At 42.8% G+C, this 25,316-nt stretch overlaps 1 long non-coding RNA gene across 1 annotated transcript in view; it reads left to right on the plus strand.

Annotated features, from left to right (window-relative positions):
• Positions 1-1,711: 1,711 nt before the first annotated feature.
• LOC125484017 overlaps positions 1,712-25,316 on the plus strand; it is a 97,156-nt gene continuing 73,551 nt past the window's right edge. Inside the window, exon 1 of the long non-coding RNA XR_007262884.1 lies at positions 1,712-1,775. This is a non-coding gene — a long non-coding RNA (uncharacterized LOC125484017). The remainder of the gene's footprint in view (positions 1,776-25,316) is intronic.

Consider the following 25,316-nt stretch of genomic DNA (forward strand, 5'->3'; position numbering starts at 1 on the left):
TATAAGACACAGAATTTATAAGTAGAAAGGTAACAATCCTAAAACTGGCCACCTCTTGTTGAATCTTTAATCAGTTAGGAAGGAGACTGCTCATTAAAATGCAAAATCCAGATTCCTCTCAAGTCATTGTCCCAAGATAATTAAAGGTTTTATCAATGTATACAAGAGGTAACATCTCAGGTCAGACAATGCATTTTAGGTGTGACGTCTTGCTTAGAATCTGTCTATGTTTTAAACTGTGGTCAGGTTTTATTTTTTTGAGCAAAACAGAATGTATCCGCAACTACACAAACATCTTAGATGAAATATTTCCTATGTGTGTCTGTCTGTGTGTGTGCGTGTTTGTGTCCGTGTCAATGTTTGTGAGAGAGAGAGAGAGAGAGAGATAAAGAGAGAGAGTGTGTACGTGTGTGTGTGCGTATGTGTGTGTGTGTGTGTGCGTGTGTGTGTGCTTGAGAGAGTATGAGTGTGAGGGAGTGTGTGTGTATGAGTGTGTTTGTGATTTGGGGCTGAGCGTCCTCCATGGTGGATTTTGGGATACACAACAACACAAAATCACTGACTAGAGGCTGGGGAGTATTCCATCACATTCATGACTTATATCTTAAAGATGGTGGACAGGCTTTGGGGAGTCAGGAGTTGTGTTACTCGCTGCAGCATTCCTATTCTCTGACCTGCTGTTGTAGCTACTGTGTCTATGTGGTGAGCCTGGTTATGTTTTTAGTTAATGATAACCCCCAGGATGTTGATAGTGGGGCAGTGGTAAGATTGTCTCTCATTGGCGCTGGTCATAGCTTGGTATTTGTGTGGTGTGAATGTTACTTGCCGCTTATCAGTCCAAGCCTGGATATTGTCCTGTTCTTGTTGCATTTGGACATTAACTGCATCAGTATCTGAGGAGTCGCAAATGGTGCTGTACATTTGTGCAATTATTGGCAAACATCTCACTTCTGATGTTATGATGGAGGGAAGGTCATTGATGAAGCAGCTGAAGATGATTTGCCTAGGACATTACCCTGAAGACCTCCTGCAGAGATGTCCTGGAGCTGAGATGACAGACTTCCAACAACCACGACCATCTTTCTATGTGCCAGGTATGACTCTAACCACCAGAGAGCTTGCCCCCTGATTCCCATTGATTCCAATCTTGCTCGGGTTCGTGGTTAAAGAATGGCTATCTCCATTTTCGTGAAGTTCTTCAGTTAAAGCTGCACCAAAGTAGGTCTCGGTCTGCATTAGAATTGGTTGGATGCTTGGTGAAAAACTGATGTTAAAGCTTCAGGTTTTACTTTTCACTTACGTCATCTTGCTGTAATCAATGATTGATTTTTTTTTTGCTTCCCCAAAGAATATATGCTTTATTTAAAGATTGTTCAAAAGTTTTATTTAGTGTTTGTTCATGTTCTTAGAAAACTCAATTTACTGTCTTCATAGATGTTGTCCCAGAGGTGACTTGTCTGCTGGCTGGATGATCCTCAGTTTCTTGCTTTTGTTCAAACAGCTGGAGACTACTTTGGAACATAAGAGTTTTTCTGAAAGGACCCCGCTTTCTTGCATCATGCATGTTATTCAGTGGATGGAATGGGTTCAGTAGACAATTGGATGCATTCCTGAAGAATAAAGGGACTGAGGGAGATATGTCTGAAGCAGTTAAGTGGAGTAGATTTACAGAAAAGGAAATGGCTCTGTTGTGTCTAATATTTCTTCCTGTTCTATAGTGTTGCAGTCGCATCCCATTCCATACCATTTATCTGAAGGGGTGGTGCTTCTTCTTTGTGAGTATAAAAGAATCAAATACTTTGATTTTTCAGATAAAAGGTATGCTGGTCTCCCTTGCACCAAAGTGGAATAGAATAAGTTGAGAAACCTGAAATACTAAGAATCTGTGGGATTAGTAATAATTTACTGATTAATGTTATCTTCAATGCATAGGATGCAAAATTTCTGAATTCTTTTTGAATGAACGGAAAGAGGAAGTGCTTTCCCTTTTCTATCTTTTTTATTATGGCGTCCTTGTTATGGATTGGTTGATGAATTTACGTCTAATTTCTCTCTGTGAAGCCACTAAAGAGACTAACATGTTCATACCATTGAGTGTAAGAGTTGGGACATCATGTTGATGGTGAGGCCACCTTTGGAGTACTGTGTACAGTTCTGGTCATCCCGCTATAGAAAGGATATTATTAAATTGGAGAGGGTGCAGAAAAGATTTACAAGGATGTTACTGGGCCTTGAGGGTTTGGGTTATAGTGAGAAGCTGGATAAGCTGGGACTTCCTTCACTAGAGCACAAGAAGTTGAGAGGTGACCTTATAAAGGTTTGTGAAATCATGAGGGGCATAGATAAGATGAATAGCAAAGGTCTTTCCCCTAGGGTAAGGGAGTCCAAAACCAGAGGGCATATTTTGAAGGTGAGAGGAGAAAGATTTAAAAGGGACCTGAGGGGCAACTTTTTCACACAGAGGGTGGTTCACATGTGGAATGAACTGCCAGAAGAAGTGGTGGATGCAGGTACAGCTACAACATTTAAAAGACATTTGGACAGGTACATGAATGGGAAAGGTTTAGAGGGATATGGGCCAAATGAAGGCAAATGGGACTAGTTTAGTTCAGGAAATTTGGTCGGCATGGACAAGTTGGACCGAATGTCTGTTTCCATGCTGTATGACTCTATCACTGTACAAGTATCAAAATAGCATAGATATGAATTGAACACAAATGTACACCATTGGAATTAAACACCCTTAGTTTGATGGCTGAAAAGATGGATTTGTTCAAACATGATTCTCAAGCTGTCTCGCAGTGAAATAACATTGACCAGTTCAGATGCAGCCCCAACGTTTATATCTTACCATTCCTCCCACATATCCACATACCCACTTGCCCTTTGACTTCCAAGATTAGCAATCCTACCTTTTATTAGAGCTCATCAGTCTGTGGTTGGCACAATATTGTCCATGCAGGAGCTGACAGGTTGCCAAGTTTTTGGTGATCAGACTCAAATAATTGAGGTTTGGCTTGGGAATATAAACATGCCAATTAAACATGCAAAGTTTTAAAAAAACTCTCAGCATTCATCACTAAGAGGAGATGAAGTACAACTTATAAACCAGTCATCATATGCTTTCAACATCTCCCATGAAAGGCTTTCCCATGAAAACTCGAGTGGATGTCTGGTTACGCAGACGAGACTGTGTTCCAGATCTAAATAGTTTGTGATTTGGCTATCCGTGGAGTGTTCAATCCAAAGGGCAACTGCATTTCTTTCCCAGTTTACCACAGTTACAAGTATATTTGACCGAACAGCTTACTAAAAATCTTTCTGTTTGGGATTCTATTGAGGCGTTACACTTAAGATAAACAAATTTGTTAAAATTTGAATCCAAATGTTAAACAATCCTGCAAAAGCATTAACAACAGTGATTTTGACCCTTATGTCATCATAAAACATAAAAAAATATTAGAAGATATAGGAGCAGGGATTCATACATCATAGAATCCCTACAGTATGGAACCAGACTCTTCAGCCCAACAAGTCCACACTGACCCTCACAGCATCCCACCCAGACCCATAACCCTATAACTCACATAACCTACACATCCCTGAACACAATGGGCAATTTAGCATAGCCTATCCACCTAGCCTGCATGTCTTTGGACTGTGGGAGGAAACCAGAGTAACCAGAGGAAACCCATGTAGACACAGGGAGAATGTGCAAATTCCACACAGACAGTCACCCGAGGTTGGAATGGAACCTGGATCCCTGGTGCTGTGAGGCAGCAGTGCTAACCACTGAGCCACCGTGTCACCCTAGTTGTCTGTGCAGCCCCTCAAGCCTGCCTATCATTCAAGAAGATCACGCCTGATCTGCCCCAGGTCTCAATTCCTCTTTCAGGCTAGCTCAATACTGCTGTTATCTCCCTGATATTTCAAAAATCAGTCTATCTCTTTAAATGCTTTCGGTATTCATATCTCTACAACTGTCTAGAGTAGAGAATTCCAGATAATTAGTAGATAACAAGGTGTACAGCTGGATGAACACAGCAGGCCAAGCAGCATCAGAGGAGCAGGAATGGGCATTTCTGAAGAAGGGTCTAGGCCTGAAACATCAGCCTTCCTGCTCCTCTGATGCTGCTTGGCCTGCTGTGCTCATCCAGCTCTACACCTTGTTATCTCAGATTCCTCAGCATCTGCAGTTCCTACTATCTCAGATAATTAGTAGTTCTTCACCTCTCAATTTTAAATGACTGTCTCCTTATTCTGTAATTATGTCCCCATAAGTCACATAAGATTTGTATCCAGTTCAGACACAAATGTCGTAAGTTTATTCTGATGATCCTTGGACAACATAACGTTGCTAGCACTTGTTACTAAATAAATTCACAGCTGGGATCCTTTTTATGACAATGATGTTTGTATTTTTACAGCTGGTTGTACAGCTGTATAATAAAAACACACCCTTAAGTATTATGCCATTTACATCAATTATTTTAACAGAAAGAATCACCATGAGTTCAGATTTCAGAGCAATTATCTGGAGAGAATAATTGAAATACCAGTGAGTTACAATACCTTTTTCCAATGAGCTTTGGTCTTTAATGAATATTGTATCATACTTACTGTTTACTCCATCACTTAATGCCCCACCTATCTAGTAATGCTGGATTGACCTTACTACTACCCCATTCCATTTCTAACTGTTGTTTATATTAAGGTTTGAGGAAGAGTTCTTTTCAATCCTTCAGTCTGCCAATGGCAGTGCATTTGAACTGTTTTAAAATAATTTCCCAGTGTTCATCATCTTTTCACATATACCATTCCCAAATTAAAAAAGTTTTCATAAACAGAGCCTGAAGCCCCCACCTCCCCCCCCACTGCAAATAATCACAGAACAAAAGAATTAAACATTTGTCTGATATATTTTTCAGAACTTTCAAGAAAGAACTGATCAAAACTCCATTTGGAATCCTGTTGTGATTTAACTGAAGCAATATGTGGCCCCCAAAGAAATCTCTGTACTTTGTGAAAATCAACTTAATTTTGTTCCATTCATTCCCAACTAATTTTTGCAAAGGTATTTCTGTATTAGAGCATAAAGTATATTTCCATGAAGCTTTCAATTACTTTAGATATAACGAAATATATTGACTTAATATCCTCTGTGATTTGGAGAAGGTTAAAACATAGACCTGAATTTCAGCACTTCCTTGACATACACCCAGATTGTATTGCAAATCAAACCGTAGATTAGGAGAACTTGAACAAAAATGCATCTTGACATTACTGTTATTGGAATTCTTTACAGCTTCAGTTTTCTTTATCTTTTCCATGGTCTAACTAGGAGGCATATTCCCCAATGGAAGCCAATGTATCTTTCCCTGGTAGTTACAAGAAAAACATTTAAAGACTTAGCAGGAATTTGGTTGATGGTGTAGCTTTTGATTTTCTCTTTCTTGGAAGATTTCCAAAGCACAAAAGAATTTAGCTTCTTTCAGAGTAAAACCTGGCTCAAGATCAAAGGCTTTATAGTACACCAATGTCAAAGTAGGTAGGCCCACTGCTAGAATTGGATAAAACTTTGCATAATCATTTCTTTGCACCGTATGTGCTTGATTAACTAACCAACACCAGAGGTTTTACCTCCGAGAAACAGAAAGTGCATTTTGAAATCCCTTTTTTATCTTTTGACTCATTTATGAACGTGTTCATTACTTTATTCTGTTCATTCTTGGGATGTAGGCATTACTAACCAAGCCAGTCTTTATTGTCCATCCTTAGTTGCCTTCTTTGAACAGGAAGTACTGAAGTTGCTTCTGTGGTGTCATAGGCTTGGTACCTAGAGTTTTTTGACCCAGTGATGATTTCTGTAAAAATTGCTCTGCTCCATTTTTAGAAAGTGCTAATCAACAATTCCTCTAGATTTTCTTTATACTGGTCAGACCGCAGACAACATTTTTGCCACTGAGCAGTTTACATTTTAAACATCATGACTTACATTGTGCTAAGAATTTCCCCAATGCATTGGAAAATTTGTAAATGGCCTGTTTTTTGCCAGTGCTTATTTTGTTCTAGATTACCACATGACTAGACACATGTCATCTTGGAGGCAACATTGGTATGAATAATTATGAAAGTGTGGGTTTAACCATCTGTTAATCCAGTAACAGTTAGGGATATTAAATATTGTTGTGATAATGTGATCTTTTTCTTGTGTTTCACAATGTACAATACAATATTGCACAGGAACAGGCCAAACCTTTTCTGCAGCCTCTCCAAAGCATCCACGTCCTCTGGTAGCATGACGACCAGAACTACACGGAGTATTCCAAATGTAGCCTAACTAAAGTTTTATACAGCTGTAACATAACTTATGGGTAATATTTATTGCCAAACCTAATTTAGTGACTTCCTAGGCCACTTCCAAAAGCATTAAAAATAAAGCACATGTTATGTGGCTGGTTTCAGAAATATGCCAGATCTGTTGGAGAAGCGTGTTCCTTTCTTAGAACATTTATGAAACCCGGTGGGGCTTTTCTAATCGTCCAGTCATTTACTTTTCCTAGCTATTGTATGTTTTATTATGTTCAGTTTCACAGCCTGCCATGATGAGATCATGGATGTATAAGGTTTAGTTTGGAATAGCCCGGTACCATAACCACCATACTTCCATTCCAACATTCAGACTTAAACCTCAGCAACTTTTTTGGTGCATAGAAGAGCCCTAGTCTCTAGAGGATGTACTGGCTTAAAGTCAACGTTGGTTTAATTTAAAAGCAATGAACTGCTTTAATTCATTTGCTGTACTTTAACAGATGAGAAACAGAAATATTTACATCTTTTACTTCTTATGGGGTGGTGTTATGCGCAGAGATGGTAGTATTCCTTTAGTTGACATCTGTGGTGACCTTGTAAAAATATCTATAAAGATTTTCTTTATTCAATATTCTCAGAATATTTCACCATAAATATTGGACATGAGCACCTTTATAATATGCTACACAGAAACCAAATGCATTTTAACTTCAATTGATTTTGCTCTGCAAACAGAAATTCTGCAAATTATATGTTACTGGTGTTTTGCCACACAGTGTTATATACTAAACTTCAAAATATTGATTATGATTTAATTGCTATAATCACATCCGACTGTAATGATTTCCTTTTTTAAATGTATCGATTTAATCTGTATAAAAGCCAGCAATATGTAAATTGTGATATGTAGGGAACAAATACTTCCAAATGGTTGCTACATTTGACTGTTGGGTTGCTAAATTTAATCCCATCTAACAATAAGAGGAGGGCTTGTTGCAAAGAGGCTTTTAGTAAGTCACTTACAGTAGTTCAAGAGTTACTGAACAGTCAGTTTTAAGTAGTTGGATGGAGTTAGTTGGAGAAGAAGATTGCCATCTTCGGGATGCTAGTCATTCAGGTAATTACGAGAAGGGAGAAGTGGTTTCATTCTGAAAAAATGCTGCTATCTGAAGACTTCAAACTGCTAGGACTTAGAAGAAGTTGTGGAAGCCGGGATGTGTAGCCTGTAGTGATTGTAATGACTTCAGCCAGATGGACCTCATAGAACATGAGTTCCCTGTTTGAGGCTTTTAATCTGGCCCAATCAGGGACCCTTAGCTGACCAATTAAAAACAGGAGTGTCAGACATTCTGCTCACTGAGAGCTGGTTCAGAGGAAGCTGCATCAGTGTCAAGGACTCTCCATGTATAAATAAAGGGTGACTTGGTGACGAGATACTGGCCTCTGTGGAGTTATTTCAACACCAACTGTTGGATTTAGGGCTCAGGAAAAGCTCTCGAATTCAAGGGGGCTTAGAAAAAGTAATGTGTCATTTTTAATTCTGTGCAGCTGAGAGTGAGGGTGAAGGAACTTCACAAATATTTTGCAGCTGAGAAATATTAAGGCTTCAAAAAATGCAGGGGCACCACCAGTTTGATGAAGTGAGCTGTCTGCATAAAAGCTGGAGTTATGCCTTAGGGTAAGTGCAGAATGCAGTTACAAGAATGTACGGGAGCATAGATCCATGAAAGGCGTACCAAATGTCAAAACTTGAAAGTCACTGAGACAGTCCATGATGGAGTGGCTTTTAAGGGACTTCTGGAAGTAAATCTTTGATAGAGAGGAAATTGGAATCCCTTGTAAAGTTTAATGAGATTTGATCTCTCACAGTGTCACTAAGGGCTTGTTGAGGAATCCATTATTTGATGTGTACTGTGAGGTGTTTGACCAAATTTTATCAGTTATTCAAATTTACCTCTTGTTACTTCTGGATGTTAGAATATGAATTGTATAGTTACTATAGGTTGTTTTACTTTTCTAACTTCATACAGTAAAGTTGATTGCTGTTTGTTAAAAACCAGAATCATGTGGGTTTATTCTCTCAGCAAGTACCTGGGACCTTTCAGCTTTTCTCATTTGAAGAAAAGTTATTGGGCCGTAGACCTATTGTAAGACAAATTTGGGTCCTTGTTCTAAGGTCAAAACACCATTCTTGCTATTCTTATAAAAGAAGTTAACAAGTTGTATAATTAGTCTGAAGGATCACATTGTCCTCTCTGAAGTTAAGTTCACAATCAAAAACCAAGGGACCCTGCTGATGCAATAGGTAGTTTTCTGATATTGTATAGTGAAGGATATTTCCATTTCATAGAGATAGAGAGTGAACTACCAAAAGGATTCTTCCACATTTCTGCTGTAATTTCAGCAAAAGCTCTGAACAATAAACTATAGACGGTTTACTTATTTTTCCAGGATCCTAGATAACAAGGTGTAGAGCTGGATGAACACAGCAGGCCAAGCAGCATCAGAGGAGCAGGAAGGCTGACGTTTCGGGCCTAGACCCTTCTTCAGAAATGGGGGAGGGGAAGGGGGTTCTGAAATAAATAGGGAGAGAGGGGGAGGCGGATAGAAGATGGATAGAGGAGAAGATAGGTGGAGAGGAGACAGACAGGTCAAAGAGGCGGGGATGGAGCCAGTAAAGGTGAGTGTAGGTGGGGAGGTAGGGAGGAGATAGGTCAGTCCAGGGAGGACGGACAGGTCAAGGGGGCGGGATGAAGTTAGTAGGTAGGAGATGGGGGTGGGGCTTGAGGTGGGAGGAGGAGATAGGTGGGAGGAAGGACAAGTTAGGGAGGCAGGGACAAGCTGGGCTGGTTTTGGGATGCGGTAGGGGGAGGGGAGATTTTGAAGCTTGTGAAGTCCACATTGATACCATTGGGCTGCAGGGTTCCCAAGCGGAATATGAGGTGCTGTTCCTGCAACTTTCGGGTGGCATCATTGTGGCACTGCAGGAGGCCCAGGATGGACATATCGTCAGAGGAATGGGAGGGGGAGTTGAAATGGTTCGCGACTGGGAGGTGCAGTTGTTTAGTGCGAAGTGAGCGTAGGTGTTCTGCAAAGCAGTTCCCAAGCCATAACTGTAGGAGCTTTCTTGCTCCATGTGTCCCTAATCCAGAGGTCATGTTTTTTCTCAAGGGCTCTTTTAGAGATTTTCTTGAGAGTTACTTCTTGATTTTGGGGGAACACATTTTAGTTTTCATGCTCCTTTTTCATTTTCCCTAACTAAATCTATTTGGTGTTGCTTTCACAGAGTAATAAAAGCTTATGTTTGTGCATTAACAGAAGAGATATTTGTACTTGCACAGAAGCAGAATTAGAAAAATTAATCAATAATCTCAATAATTATCACCTCTTTGTTAAACATAGCCATAAACACAAGGAAAGCATTAATTTCCCAGACAGCGCAGTATTTAAATTGCCACAAGACAACAGGCATATATTAGCCACATTTTTTTTGTCAAAATGACTGAACATTCACTTACACACATAAAAAGCCATCACTCTGAACACCTTCTGTAGGATGGTGAACTCATAGCTAATCAGTTTTCATCGCATATGTACAAGCTGGAACTTTAAAGGCAGACAGTTACAACTCGTTGTGCTGCATCTCAGATACCAATCACAGATTTAAATTTAACAATTACCCCAATGTTCATGTACAATAGCATCCACCACATTTTCCCCACATATTAGCTCCTGGACCTATGCAGCCGTAAGTTAGGACTTCCACATTCATTTTCAAGGAATCTGTTACTTCTTTGGTTTCACGTTTGGCTCCCCTTTAGCTGTGGATTCCTTTACTGACAGGTTTAAAACTCTTCCCCCTTGCAGCTTCCCTCTATCCCTCCTTTGTAGGCTCCCTTTACACCCTACCCCTTACAGACTCCTTTATCCCCCTTCTCCCACTTTGCAGCCTCTTTCTCCCACCTCCCACCCATTGCACTGATTGGAATGGGAATTGGAGAAAAATTTGAATAAAAAAAGATGATTTAAACAATTTTGTACCCATGCCCAACATAAATATTATCCTCCTGTTTGCATTATTGCCTCAAGTCATGACTTTATATTAGCTCTTCTGTTTATCCTGCTTGTTGATTGTGAATGAATAAAATAAACTACTCCCAAATTAAAACTAGAATCAAATATTTCATTCTCAATTCAGTCTTCTACACATGAGCATCTATTCATCAACTGGATAAGTGACTACTAAGAACCACTGCAGAGGACATCTGCTGTAAAGCAGTACTATCTGTCTTTCCCAGATCATGCTGAAACCATAATAATCACCTTCAACAAATTTCTACCTTCTTAAACGAAACCATGATAGAGAATATATTTGGGAAAAAAAAGCACATTCTGAAAACATTGTAACTACCCATTGAATAATATTAGGGGCTGGTCTCAGACTCCATTCTACTTTCAGAAGTTAAAAAATAGTTGACGGCGGGGTTCAGCAAAGAAGAAGGAAAAGAAAGAAAAGGAGCTTGCAAGCAGAGGAGCTCCGGCTGGAGCATCTTACTCTGCCCCCATCTTAACTTGATTTATAGGGATCATCCACATTGATATCAGTAAAGGTCTCCTGCTTTACTTCTTTATATCTGAAGTGAGCATCTTCCAAAAAGAAAGGGTCTCAAAATCTGAGATTGTCACTGGATATCTACATGATGTCAACTTTGGCTTAAATGCACCTGTTATTTTCCTGAACTACGTGTTCTTAAGTTTATATTTACCACTAATAAAAATCATTTCCTAAATTATTTTGGATTTAATAGCGACTACTAGAACTTCTCTGCACCTACCACATCAAATTCCTTCATAACAAAGAACAAAGAACAAAGAAAATTACAGCACAGGAACAGGCCCTTCGGCCCTCCAAACCTGCGCCGATCCAGATCCTCTATCTAAACCTGTCACCTATTTTCCAAGGATCTGTATCCCTCTGCTCTCTGCCCGTTCATGTATCTGTTCAGATACATCTTAAATGATGCTATCGCGCCCGCCTCTACCACCTCCGCTGGCAACATGTTCCAGGCACCCACCACCCTCTGCGTAAAGAACTTTTCACGCATATCTCATTTATACTTTTCCCCTCTCACCTTGAAATCATGACCCCTAGTAATTAAGCCCCCACTCTGGGAAAAAGCTTCTTGCTATCCACCCTGTGTCTACCTCTCATGATTTTGTAGACCTCAATCAGGTCCCCCCTCAACCTCCGTCTTTCTAATGTAAATAACCCTAATCTACTCAACCTCTCTTCGTAGCTAGCGTCCTCCATACCAGGCAACATCCTGGTGAACCTCCTCTGCACCGTCTCCAAAGCATCCACATCCTTTTGGTAATGTGGCGACCAGAACTGTGCGCAGTGTTCCAAATGTGGTCGATCCAAAGCCCTATACAACTGTAACATGACCTGCCAACTCTTGTACTCAATACCCCGTCCGATGAATGAAAGCATGCCATATGCCTTCTTGACCACTCTATCCACCTGCGTTGCCACCTTCAGGGTACAATGGACCTGAACACCCAGATCTGTCTGTGCATCAATTTTCCCCAGTGCTTTTCCATTTACCATATAACGTATACCGTATATAACTGGAAGGACCTCTATTAGGCCAGCCTTCAGCATTCATTTGCTCAAGACAAGAGCTGCAAATTGTTCAGTCTTTCCTAACATTGTAACCTCAGTTGTCATCCTTGTAAATCTTATAGCATACTCTCTAGTCCCTCTATATCCTTTTTTGTTGAAATAGAAATGATTCCTGCTCTAGGTCAAATCAGCTTTAAAAAAGAAAATTAGCAGAAAAATATAGTACGTAACCTTGGTTAGATCCCATTGGAGTACTGTGATCACATCTATGGGCACCAGACCTTAGGGAGGATATTTTGGCCTTGAAAGCAGGACAATGTGGCTTTATAAGAATAATACTTCAGGGGTTAAGTTATGTGAAGAGATTACTCAAATTAGGCCTATTGTCTCCAGAATTTAGAAGGTTAAGGGGTGATCTGATCGATGACTTCAAGATCTTAACAGGAAAAGACAGGGTAAATAAAAACAACATGTTTTCACTGGTTGGGAATTCTCGAACTAGGGCCCAACCGTTCAAGAGAGATGTTAGGAAGCACTTCGACAAAGTTAAACCACAGAGCAGCCATGATCTCATTGAATGGTAGAATAGGCTTGAGGACTGAATGGTCCACACCTGTTCCTATGTTTCCTGTGTATAGGAGTCGCAATTCTGGATGCCAGTAAATTGATAAATTGCACAAATGCTACTGAGCTCAATGTTTACATTTCCTGTCTGACTCCATTCTACTTTCAGAAGTTAAAAAATAGTTGACGGCGGGGTTCAGCAAAGAAGAAGGAAAAGAAAGAAAAGGAGCTTGCAAGCAGAGGAGCTCCGGCTGGAGCATCTTACTCTGCCCCCATCTTAACTTGATTTATAGGGATCATCCACATTGATATCAGTAAAGGTCTCCTGCTTCTCCTGAATCATGTCTGCCTTTGTACGGAGAGGGAAAGATGAACTTTTAAAGCTGTTTCAGTTTTAGTAATATCAATTTAATATTAATTTATTCAGTACTTTACCATTTGTAAAATTTATTAAGGAATTTATTCTGTAATCCAAGATGAGGCTGGAACGTGGTGACATTATACACTCTTCACTGTACCTAGGGTACAAGTGACATTATTAAATAAATCTAAATCTAAAGCCCTTACTATATTACTTCTATTGTACAGTTTGACAGGATGGGCGATTCATTATTTTTCAATCCCTTCACTAATTAAACCCTACATATTTCTCAAATTGCCAAATGTGTAAAATTGAGCTTTTCATTATGAAGTCAAATGAATTTTTTTTTTCAATGAGATAAATGACTTTTCTATTTTGCTTTGCTGTGGAACTTTCCACAGTTCATTTAAACTCGCTGGCTAGCAATGTGTGTACTTTTTCATAAAAGTAAATTTCAGGAGGCCAATCCATCACTTATATTGTTCCACACCCACATGGATACAGGCATGCAACACCCTGTGATGTACAATAAATAATGACATAAGGCCATCATGAACCAATTTCCCATCAACAATTTAACATGCTAAATCTGTTATTTTATGCATTGCATGTTTGTCTTTCACAGTGCAGAGATTCATTGTGTATTTAGTGTTCCTTGTTATTATAACTAAATTAAATATTACAGTAACTGTCTGCAATGCCACATTAGATAAAATTCTACCAATTTATTTTGCTCGGCAACTGTATGAACAGTTTGGCACCTGACACTGTCATTAATCTAAATGGTTGAGGTAGGAGTCAGTTTTTTTAATGCTATAATCTATCAGATCATCAGTTGGGATGGACTGCATGGAGCAGATGTTTTATTTTCAAGAAAAACATTCTTTTTTCATAGCATCATAGCAATTACAGCACAGAGGGAGGCCATTTAGCCCACTGTGCCCCTGCCAACATTAATTCGGCTTTCATTCTGTTTCCATGCCTTTTCAAACAATAACAAAAACTAGTATTGATATAGTACCTGAAATAACTCCACAGAGCTGGTATCCCATCACCAAGCCGCCCTTTGTTTATATATGCATAGTACTTGACACTGGTCCGGCTTCCTCAGAGCCAAATCTCAGAGTGAACAGAACCTCAGACACTCCTGTTTATATCTGTCAGCCAGAATTTCCTGATTGAACCAGGTTAACTAACAGCTCTAAGCAGGGAACTTGTATTCCATGAGATCCACCTGGCTGACCTCGTTACAATCACTATATCCCCCCCCCCCACCACTTCTAAGTCTGGAGACATAGGCCTGTTCTTTCTCTTGCAGCCTCTTCTGAGGTGTTTTTGCATCGGGTCCTGTTCCTCTGACTCAGCCTCGGATACGGACAGTGTGTACTGGACTGTAGCCCACCTTTTGCGCCCGGAGCATCTCAGAAGAAATTCATCCTCTTCTCCAGGCAGTAAAGGCATTGAGACTGCAACGTCCACCATATCCATCTCAGACTCCGAGGTTTCTTCAACACTAAGCAGAGGGGGAGAACACATGTTCCCACAGCCTTTCCAGCTGTTTTGAGGGAATGGGTTTTGTTCTTGCAGCTTTCATGTGAACCATGTGCTTGTTTAGGACAACCTCACCTACCCGAACCTGACCTTGCATCGACTATACCTCTTACCCATGCAGGGCCATTCCCGTGTTTTTGGCACCAAAATTCATCCCCTGAAGTAAACTGTTTCTAAAGAAGTCTCGTGTTTGGCATTGACGTTACTGTTTCACCTTCCCGCCAGGTCCAGGAAGATCAGATTTAACATGGCGTAGAGTCTTCTCCCCATTGACAACTGTGCTGGAGCTATTCCTGTAGTTGCATGAGGGCTTGTCTGAAAATCAAATAGGAGCCAGCACAGTTTAGTAGTGAGTGAAGCTGTAGGCTGTTTCTTTAAGCCTACCTTCAAAGTTTGGACTGCCGTTTCTGCCAGACCATTGGCCGATGCATGGTATGGAGCTGTCCTTACACGCCAAATGCTATTTGACTTTAGGAAATACTCGAAATCCCTGCTGATAAACAATGGCCTGTTGTCTGTGACCAACACATCTGGCAGCCTGTATTGCAAAAGATGCTTGCAGCTTTTCTATTGTTGTCCCTGTGTTTGATGAATGAGCTCTATGCATGTCCAACTACTTTTACTGGGCACTGGGCATCTGCAATGACTAAGAACGTTGAGCCCATGAAAGGAGTTGCATTATCTATGTGTGACCAAGTCCAGGGTTTACCCAGCAATTCCCAGTGTGGGGGGGATGCTGGTGGTAATTTTGTGCCCTTCTTGGCACTCTGGCCACTCCCCCACCAACACTCCTATGTCTGCATCCAATCCTGGCCACCAGACATAATATCTCACAAACATCTTCTTTTTGGAAATCCCTGTTCAGCCAGTTTCTGGCAGCAACGTTTGCTGAAGGCAATCACTCTTGTTCCCCGTAATAAAATGCCGACCTCCATGGTAATATGATCTCGACAGGTCCAGAAAGGTTTCAATTCTGGTTATGCTGGTCTTTTCGTTTCCCCCCCATCATCCCCAGGTGTTTTAGTTTTGCCAGGACTGGATCTTTTTGTGTGCACAGTCTGATATTTTCAGCAGTGACCGGAAGGGTGTCTGGAAAGTTTAAGACCAGAACGGACTCTTCCAGTGGTAGCAACGCTAGTGGTATATTTGCCAGCGGGAGGTGGCTCAAGGCATCCGTATTTGCCACTTGGCCTCCTGGGTGGTGTTCCGACTTGTAATGGTACGCACTTAGAATGAGAGCCCACTGCTGAATTTGACCCGAAGCTTTAGGCAGCAAGGCCTTGTCCTCTTTGAGTAACCCTAGCAGGTTTTCTTGTCTGTTACTATTATAAATTTACCTCCGTAAAGGTATTGGTGGAACTTTCTCACATCAAAGATAACCGCCAAAACTTTCTTCTTTTTCTGGGCTCTGCATCAGCCAAAGTCCCGGTGCATTCACTATTGGGCATTCCTCTCCAATGGGCCATCTGTGATCCAACACTACCTAAATACCATACAGGGAGGCATCGTATGAGCACCAGATCTTGCTTCGGATTGTGTGTACCAACACCTTAGACAGTGATAACTGCTTCTTCACTTCCCTAAAGGCTACATCTTGGCTACAAGACCTTTTTCAAGGTTGATCCTTTTTCAACAGCAGATGTAAGGGGGCCAGGATGGAGGCCAGGTTATGTATGAACTTTCCGTAATAAATCAATAACCCAAGGAAAGACCTGAGCTCCAGTATATAAGTGGTAGTCAGGGCAATTTGATCACCCTTACTTTATTTTCCAATGGGTGTCACCTAGTCTTGTCAACTCTGTAGTCCAAGTAGGTCAGTTGGGGTAGCTGGAACACACATTTTTCCCTTGTAAAGCATATGCCTGCTGTGGAAAAATGTCTAAGGACTATGTCCAAGTTCTCTAAGTGCTCTTTATTGGTCTTTCCTGTTATTAGTACATCATCTAGCTAAATGGCGACTCTGGGGTAAGGCCTTGTAAACTGTTCTGTGTTGTCCACTGAAACGTTGCACAGCTGACGACATCCCAAATGGCAGTATCATGTATTGGTACAAACCCTTGTGGGTGTTAATTGTAGCATACTTCTGGGAATCCTCATCCATCCGCAGTTGCAGGTATGCATGACTCATGTCCAGCTTTGTGAAGGACAACCCCCTGCCAGCTTTGCATATACGTCCTCTATGCAAGGGATTGGGCATTTTTCCAGCTGCAAGAAGCAGTTTACCATTTCTTTAAAATCCCCACAAAGGCAAACTGATCTGCCAGGCTTCACAATCCGTGCTGCCCATTCTGCAAACTACTGGTTTAATGAGTCTTTTGCTTTCCAGCCTCCTGACTTCTGCCTCTACTTTTGCATTTAAGGCAAATGGCACTGGGGGCAGGTCTTGCAGAATAGTGAGATTGCTTTCTGGTCAATATGCAAGGTGGCTTTGACTTCTTTTTAGTCCCTAGACCTTCCTGAAAAAACTTGTGGGTATTTAATTAGGACTTCACTCAGGCAGCCATTTTCTAATTGAAAAATGTTGAACCAATCAAGGTGAATCTTTCTCAACTAGCTTTGCCCCATCATGCTTGGGCCTGAGCCTTTTTGCTACAACCAGTGGTAACTAAACCAGCTGCTTTTTATGAGATGGGAACCGCAGTGGTACCCTTAATCCGGTATAGGATCTCAGCTAGCAGAAGTCTTACGTAAACTTAAGGGTTGTAATCCAGAGCGAATTTTGTTAGAGACTGGTTCTGCAATCATTGATACAGTCACTCAGTATAAACCTCCATTAGAACTGGGTGTCCATTTAACCAAATGTTTGATTTGTTATGATTTGGACATTGCTGAGCAATTTAACTGTTCCAAGCCAGATGTAGGTGGGCTTTCCAGGGTGTGCCCTCTCCTGGATACCAGCCTGTGAGTTCTCTTACTCAATCCAGGCCTTTTGGGACTTTTTTGCTGTCTCGAGTCTGCATACCAGCAACAACTAAGGCCTGTTGGCCCAGATCCAAAGAAGATGTTAACCATTTGGCCTTGGCTCAGCTTTATTTTGCGGTTTTGCTGTGGGCTGACTTAGACTCCCTCTGTTCAGGATATGTCCTGAATGAGGCTGTACAATTGCCTTCACTCAAGTGGTGTCCCCCAAGCTCAGTCGGCTTAGTGAGGCTATCCATTTCCAACGGCGTACCCTTTAACTCATATGCTACATTTGCCGCATTTTCTAATGACAAAGCAACTTAGAACATAGAACATAGAACATGGAACGGTACAGCACAGTACAGGCCCTTCGGCCCACGATGTTGTGCCGAACTTTTACCCTAAACCTAAGGTCTATCTAACCTCCACTGCTACCTTATACTATCATCCATATGCCTATCGAATAGCCGCTTAACTGCCCGTAATGAGGCCGACTCCACTACCCTCTCCGGCAATGCATTCCACGCCCCGACCACTCTCTGAGTAAAGAACCTACCTCTGACGTCTCCCCAATATCTACCTCCTTTCACTTTGAAACTATGTCCCCTTGTAAAAGCTACCTCCACCCTAGGAAAATGTCTCTGGCTGTCTACTCTATCCATATCTCTGATCATTTTGTACACCTCTATCAAGTCACCTCTCATCCTTCGTCGTTCTAAAGAGAAAAGCCGTAGCTGTCTCAACCTTTCCTCGTAAGACCTTCCCTCCATACCAGGCAACATCCTGGTAAATCTCCTCTGCACCTTTTCGAATGCTTCCACATCTTTCCTGTAATAAGGTGACCAGAACTGGACACAATACTCCAGATGTGGCCGAACCAGGCTTTTGTATAGCTGGAGCATAACTTCACGGCTCTTGAACTCAATCCCTCTATTAATGAAAGCTAACACACCATACGCCTTCTTAATAACTCTATCCACCTGGGTGGCAGCTCTCAGGGAACTGTGAACATGAACCCCAAGATCCCTCTGCTCCTCCACACTGCCAAGAATCTTTCCGTTAACCCTGTATTCTGCTTTCAAGTTTGTCCTTCCAAAATGAATCACCTCACACTTTTCAGGGTTAAACTCCATCTGCCACTTCTCAGCCCAGCTCTGCATTCTATCAATGTCCCTTTGTAACCTAGAACAGCCCTCCGCACTGTCCACAACGTGACCCACCTTCGTATCGTCCGCGAACTTGCTAATCCACCCTTCCACTCCTTCATCCAAATCATTTACAAAAATCACAAATAGAAGAGGACCCAGAACAGATCCTTGTGGTACACTACTCGTAACTGAGCACCATGTTGAATATTTTCCGTCCACTACCACCCTATGTCTTCTAAGGGTCAGCCAATTCTGAATCCAATCTGCCACATTTCCCGCTATCCCATGCCTCCTTACCTTCTGCATGAGCCTACCATGGGGAACCTTATCAAACACCTTACTTAAATCCATGTATACCACACCCACTGCTCCACCTTCATCCACGTGTTTGGTCACCTCTTCAAAGAATTCAATAAGGTTTGTGAGGCGTGATCTACCCCTCACAAATCCATGCTGATTATCACGAATCAAACTGTGCCTTTCCAAGTGATCATAAATCCTGTCTCTCAGAGCCCTTTCCAATAATTTGCTCACCACTGACGTAAGACTAACTGGCCTGTAATTTCCGGGGTTATCCCTGTTCCCTTTTTTGAACAAGGGAATGACGTTTGCCTCTTTCCAATCTTCCAGCACTATACTCGTGGACAGTGAGGACGAAAAGATCATCGCCAAAGGCCCTGCGATCTCGTCCCTCGCTTCCCATAGAATCCTTGGATAAATCCCATCAGGCCCGGGGGACTTATCTATCTTCAACTTCCTCAGAATTCCTAGCACATCTTCTTTACTAACATCAACCTTCTCTAGCCTACCTGCCTGTTTCACAACACCCTCCTCTACAGCTAGGTCCCTCTCAGTTGTGAATACTGAAGAAAAGTATTCATTAAGGACCTCTCCTATCTCTTTAGGCTCTGTGCACAAATTCCCTTTACAATCTTTGATTGGCCCTACCCTTTCTCTGGTCATTCTCTTGTTCTGCACATACGTGTAAAAAGCCTTGGAGTTTTCCTTGATCCTATCCGCCAAGGTTTTCTCATGCCCCCTTATAGCTCTCCTAAGCCCTTTCTTCAGCTCCTTCCTGGCTAACCTGTATCCCTCTAGAGTCTTTTCCGTTCCTCTTTTCCTAAACCTCACATAAGCCTCCTTCTTCCTCTTAACCAGTCGTTCGACCTCTCTCGAGAACCATGGCTCCCTCACTCGACCGCATCTTCTCTGCCTGCTCGGGACAAACATATCAAGCACATGCAGTATGCGTTCCTTAAACAATCTCCACATTTCTGTGGTGCTCTTCCCTGACATCATCTGTTCCCAATTTATGTTACCCAGTTCTTGCCTAACTGAATTGTAATGACCCTTCCCCCAATTGTAAACTTTACCCTGCCATATGTACCTATCCTTATCCATGACTATCGTGAAAGAAACAGTGTTATGATCGCTACCGCCAAAATGTTCTCCTACCAACAGGTTTAACACTTGGCCCGGTTCGTTGCCAAGCACCAAATCCAAAGTGGCCTCTCCTCGTGTTGGTCTATCTACATACTGTGTCAGGAATCCTTCTTGAACGCACTGGACAAAATCTGCTCCGTCTAAACTATTACAACTAAATGTTTCCAATCAATATTTGGAAAGTTGAAGTCACCCATGACTACAACCCTGTGACTTCTGCACCTTTCCAGTATCTGCCTCCCAATCCGCTCCTCTACTTCTCTGCAATTATTAGGGGGTCTGTAAAAAACCCCCAACTTGAAGTGCCTGTTTGAAGTCCAGTCGGGCTTTACCTAGTAGGCAACTTTGCATGGTTACATCATTAATCCCACGTACCAAATGGTCTCTCAACATCTCATTAAGGGTTAAAGCAAAGCCACATGCCTCTGCCAGTCATCTTAACCTCGTCCAAAATCCTAACACAGACTCCCCTGGTTCTCAAACTGCCAAGTAAAACCGATAGCATCTCAAAATTAGAGGAGGCTTGCGGTCTAAATATTCCTTAACTAAATCCATCAACTCTTGAAAGGTTTTAGTAGCTGGCACCTCAGGGACAGTTAAGCTCCTAATAACCAAAAAAGCTGCAATTCCACAAGCTGTCAGGAAAATTATTTGTTTCTTTCCAATGTCATTTGCATAGAAAAAAATAACACATTCTTTCCACAAAGTGGGCCCAGTCTTCGATGGCAGGACCAAATGAGTCAAATTTCCTAAATAATGACATGATGCCAGAAATGCTTACCCCAACTCAAAGACAACTGTTGTGAGCATGCTTTTCTCTCGTTGCTACTGAAATACTTCCACAGAGGCCAGTATCCTGTCACTGAGTCACCCTTTATTTGCACATGGAGAGTCCTTAACACTGATTCAGCTCCCTCAGAGACAGCTCTCAGAATGATAGAATGACTGATACTCCTGTTTTTATCTGACAGCCAGAGCTCCCTGATTGGACCAGATTAACTGCCCCAATCAGGGAACTCATATGCTATGAGGTCCACCTAGCTGACCTCATTACAATCACTACAGTACCTTTAACATAATAAAACAATCCAGAATTTGGAGTCCAAACTAATTGGGCTTCACAGCCCTACTCTGCCTTGTTGAAAATTCAATCCAAATGCTGAGTTTTCTGGGCCTGGAGGCAAGAACACAACTGGCTGGGATGATGGCAGACCAGAACCCTGCTGCCTTCCTGCCTATGTCTGAGCTGGGCAAAGAAATGGCAGATGGAATTCAACCGGAAAAAGTGTGAAGTGATTCATTTTGGAAGGTTGTATCTGAATGCAGAATATAGGGTTAATGGCAGGATTCTTGGCAGTGTGGAGGAACAGAGGGATTCCTCAAAGTTGCCACCCAAGTTGATAGGGTTGTTAAGGAGGTGGATGGTGTGTTGGTTTTCATTGGAGGGGAATTGAGTTTAAGAGCTGTGAGGTTATGCTGCAGCTCTATAAAACCCTGGTTAGACCACACTTGGAATATTGTGTTCATTTCTGGTCGCCTCATTGTAGGAAGGATGTGGAAGCTTTAGAGAGGGTGCAGCGGAGATTTACTAGGATGCTGCCTGGACTGGAGGGCAGGCCTTATGAGAAAAGATTGAGGGAGCTAGGGCTTTTCTCATTGGAGCGAAGAAGGATGAGAGGTGACTCGATGGAGGTGTCCAAGATGATGAGAGGCATAGTTAGGGTGGATAGCCAGAGACTTTTTCCCAGGGTGGAAATGACTATCATGACGGGGCATAATTTTAAGGTGATTGGAGGAAGGTATAGGGGAGATGTCAGAGATAGGTTCTTTACACAGAGAGTGGTGGGTGCGTGGCATGCACTGCCGGTGGTGGTAGTGGAGTCAGATACATTAGGGACATTCAAGCGACTCTTGGATAGGCACATGGAAAATAGTAAAATGAAGGGTATGTAGTTTGTTTGATCTTTGAGTAGGATAATAGGTCAGCTGAACATCGTGGGCTGAAGGACTCCCAATTCTGGATGTTCTATGTTCTATGAATGATGTCCTGGGCAGGAAGGCCCAAGCTCCACTTTCCCACACTGCCACCAATCGAAGCCTCATATGTGCTCAATGAACTTTTGCTTAAGAGCCTCATCCTACCTGGACTGCAATTATTTCAGCTCCAGGTGAGATGGGAAAGAATTGGGCTCTCTGGGTTTAACCAGCATGGGCAGGTTGTCATTTGGAGATGGGGTAGACTGTTACTTTTCCATAATTGGTGCACAATCAAGGAACTGGACCTAGAGCAGGGAGATTGACAGATGAGAATCAAACACAGCTGCTTGTTTCCGACCTCACTTGCCTCTCTCACTCTTTAACCCCCAACCCCAGGTCCCACTCCGACAACACTTATTTTAAATGTGGGCAATCCTCGGTCCTGGAAGTTGGAGGGTGCTTTCCAGGCAGTAGCCATGGTCTTCACTATGATCCAGCTGAATTGTGTAGCTGCCACGCTCTGACTCACTGGCAGCACCTGACAGCCAGGGCTTACTTAACGCAGCTCCCAATTCCAGGATCAAACTCACTGGCAGCCAACCAGCTGGCTAATTGCCAAAAGATCCAGCAACTTTTCCCATCCAGACAGGCCACGTATATTTTCAAGTATGTTATTTGTTATCTCAGTCCAAGCAGAGAAGGTTACAGGGAGATTTGGTAGACATATTCAAAACTATGAGCAGCTTTGAAAGTAGACGGAAAGAGATTTTTTCCGCTGCTAGGGGAGTCAGGATGTAGATTTAAGATAGTTGCCCGAGGGTCTGAGGTGCAATGAAGAGAAAAGATTTTTGTTACTACTGTTGGACTTTTTCTTATTAATTCAAGGGATATGGGCATCATTGGCCAGGCCAGTGTTTATTGCCCATCCCTATTTCCCAGAGGGTAGTTCAGAGTTAATATTATTGTGGGTCTGGAGTCACATGTAGGCGAGACCAGGTAAGGATGTTAGTTTCCTTCCCTGAAGGACACTTGTGAACCAGAGTGCTTTTTTTCAGACAGTTGACAGTGGTTTCCTGGTCATTGTTAGCCTCTTCATTCCAGTTTATTTTTAATCATATTCAATTTCCACTATTTTCCATGGTGGGATTCAACCTGGGTCCCCAGAATATTACTGTGCCTCTGGATTAATAGTCAAGGGATAATACCACTAGGACATCTTCTCCCCTAAGAAGAAATGTTTTATTATCATTAGAAAAGGAAATTGGATAAATCTCTAATAAGAAAAATTTGAAGGAGAAAGGTAGGGGAGTATGACCAATTGGATCGATCTTTCAAAGAGTTGGCTCAGACACAATGTGCTGAATTGGATCTGCACTGCTGTATTGTGAGAGGTGTTTTCCTTTGGCTAAGCCCCTAAGCTCATTTCCCAGTGCAACTATAGGCATTAAAACTCTTATGGTAAATCGCACAAGCAGATGACTTGATCATTCAGCTTTTTGCTGTTTGTGCTTGTGGTGTTGCTTTTATGATAGCTGTTGCTCACAAGAGTAGTTGTTGCTTTCCAGACAGTAGTCACTGTGCTTCCACAGTGTTTTGAGAAATTTTGGCTATCCAATAACTTACTGTAAACTCATTAGCAGATCAATGTTGAATTCCACCGTGTTCCTTGTGAGAATATGGATTGCAGAGCTGGAAGCAGATAAAAGAAAACTGCAAGCACAAAATATAAAAGCAGGGTTCTGCAGGGAAAGTTCTTTATGCAGAGGGTGGTGGGTGCCTGGAATGCGTTGCCAGCGGAGGTGGTAGAGGCGGGCACGATAGTGTCATTTAAGATGTATCTAGACAGATAGATGAATGGGCAGGGAGCAGAGAGATACAAATCCTTGGAAAATAGGCGACAGATTTAGATAGAGGATCTGGATCGGCACAGGCTTGGAGAGCCAAAGGGCCTGTTCCTGTGCTGTAATTTTCTTAGACAACAAGGTGCAGGACTGGATGAACACAGCAGGCCAAGCAGCATCATAGGAGCAGAGAGGCTGACGTTTCGGGCCTAGACCCTTCATCAGAAAAGGGGGAGGGGAAGGGGGTTCTGAAATAAATAGGGAGAGAGTGGGAGGCGGATAGAAGAGGGATAGAGGAGAGGATAGGTGGAGAGGAAACAAACAGGTCGAAGAGGCGGGGATGGAGCCAGTAAAGGTGAGTGTAGGTAGGGAGTTAGGAAGGGGATAGGTCAGTCCAGGGAGGACGGACAGGTCAAGGGGGCGGGATGAGGTTGGTCGGTAGGAGATGGAGGTGCGGCTTGAGGTGGGAGGAGGGGATAGGTGGGAGGAAGAACAGGTTAGGGAGGCAGGGACGAGCTGGACTGGTTTTGGGATGCGGTAGGGGGAGGGGAGATTTTGAAATCTCCTTCCTGCAAAAATGCTATCCCCTATTCCCAATTCCTTCGCCTCCGCCGCATCTGCTCCCAGGATGAGGCATTCCACTCCCGTACATCTCAGTTGTCCTCGTTTTTCAAGGACCGTAACTTCCCCTCCTCGGTGGTCGAGAACGCCCTCAACCGTGTCTCCCACATCTCCCGCACCTCATCCCTCACACCCCGTCCACGCAATAAGAACCAAAAAAGAATCCCCCTCGTCCTCACGTACCACCCCACCAACCTCCGGATCCAACGCATCATCCTCCGACACTTCCGCCATCTGCAATCCGACCCCACCACCAAAGACATCTTTCCCTCCCCACCCTTATCTGCTTTCCGGAGGGACAACTCTCTCCGTGACTCCCTTGTCCGCTCCACACTCCCCTCCAGCTCCACCACACCCGGCACTTTTCCCTGCAACCGCAGGAAGTGCTACACCTACCCCCATACCTCCTCCCTCACCCCCATCCCAGGCCCCAAGAAGACTTCCCGCATCAAGCAGATGTTCACCTGCACATCTGCCAATGTGGTATACTGCATCCGCTGTACCCGGTGTGGCTTCCTCTACATCGGGGAAACCAAGCGGAGACTCGGGGACCGCTTTGCAGAACACCTACGCTCGGTTCGCAATAAACAACTGCACCTCCCAGTCGCGAACCATTTCAACTCCCCCTCCCATTCCTCAGACGACATGTCCATCCTGGCCCTCCTGCAGTGCCACAACGATGCCACCCGAAGGTTGCAGGAACAGCAACTCATATTCCGCTTGGGAACCCTGCAGCCCAATGGTATCAATGTGGATTTCACAAGTTTCAAAATCTCCCCTCCCCCTACCGCATCCCAAAACCAGTCCAGCTCGTCCCTGCCTCTCTAACCTGTTCTTCCTCCCACCTATCCCCTCCTCCCACCTCAAGCCGCACCTCCATCTCCTACCGACCAACCTCATCCCGCCCCCTTGACCTGTCCGTCCTCCCTGGACTGACCTATCCCCTTCCTAACTCCCTACCTACACTCACCTTT

This window comes from Rhincodon typus, chromosome 9 (assembly GCF_021869965.1).
Source record: "Rhincodon typus isolate 14 chromosome 9, sRhiTyp1.1, whole genome shotgun sequence".
Taxonomy (NCBI): Eukaryota; Metazoa; Chordata; class Chondrichthyes; order Orectolobiformes; family Rhincodontidae; genus Rhincodon; species Rhincodon typus.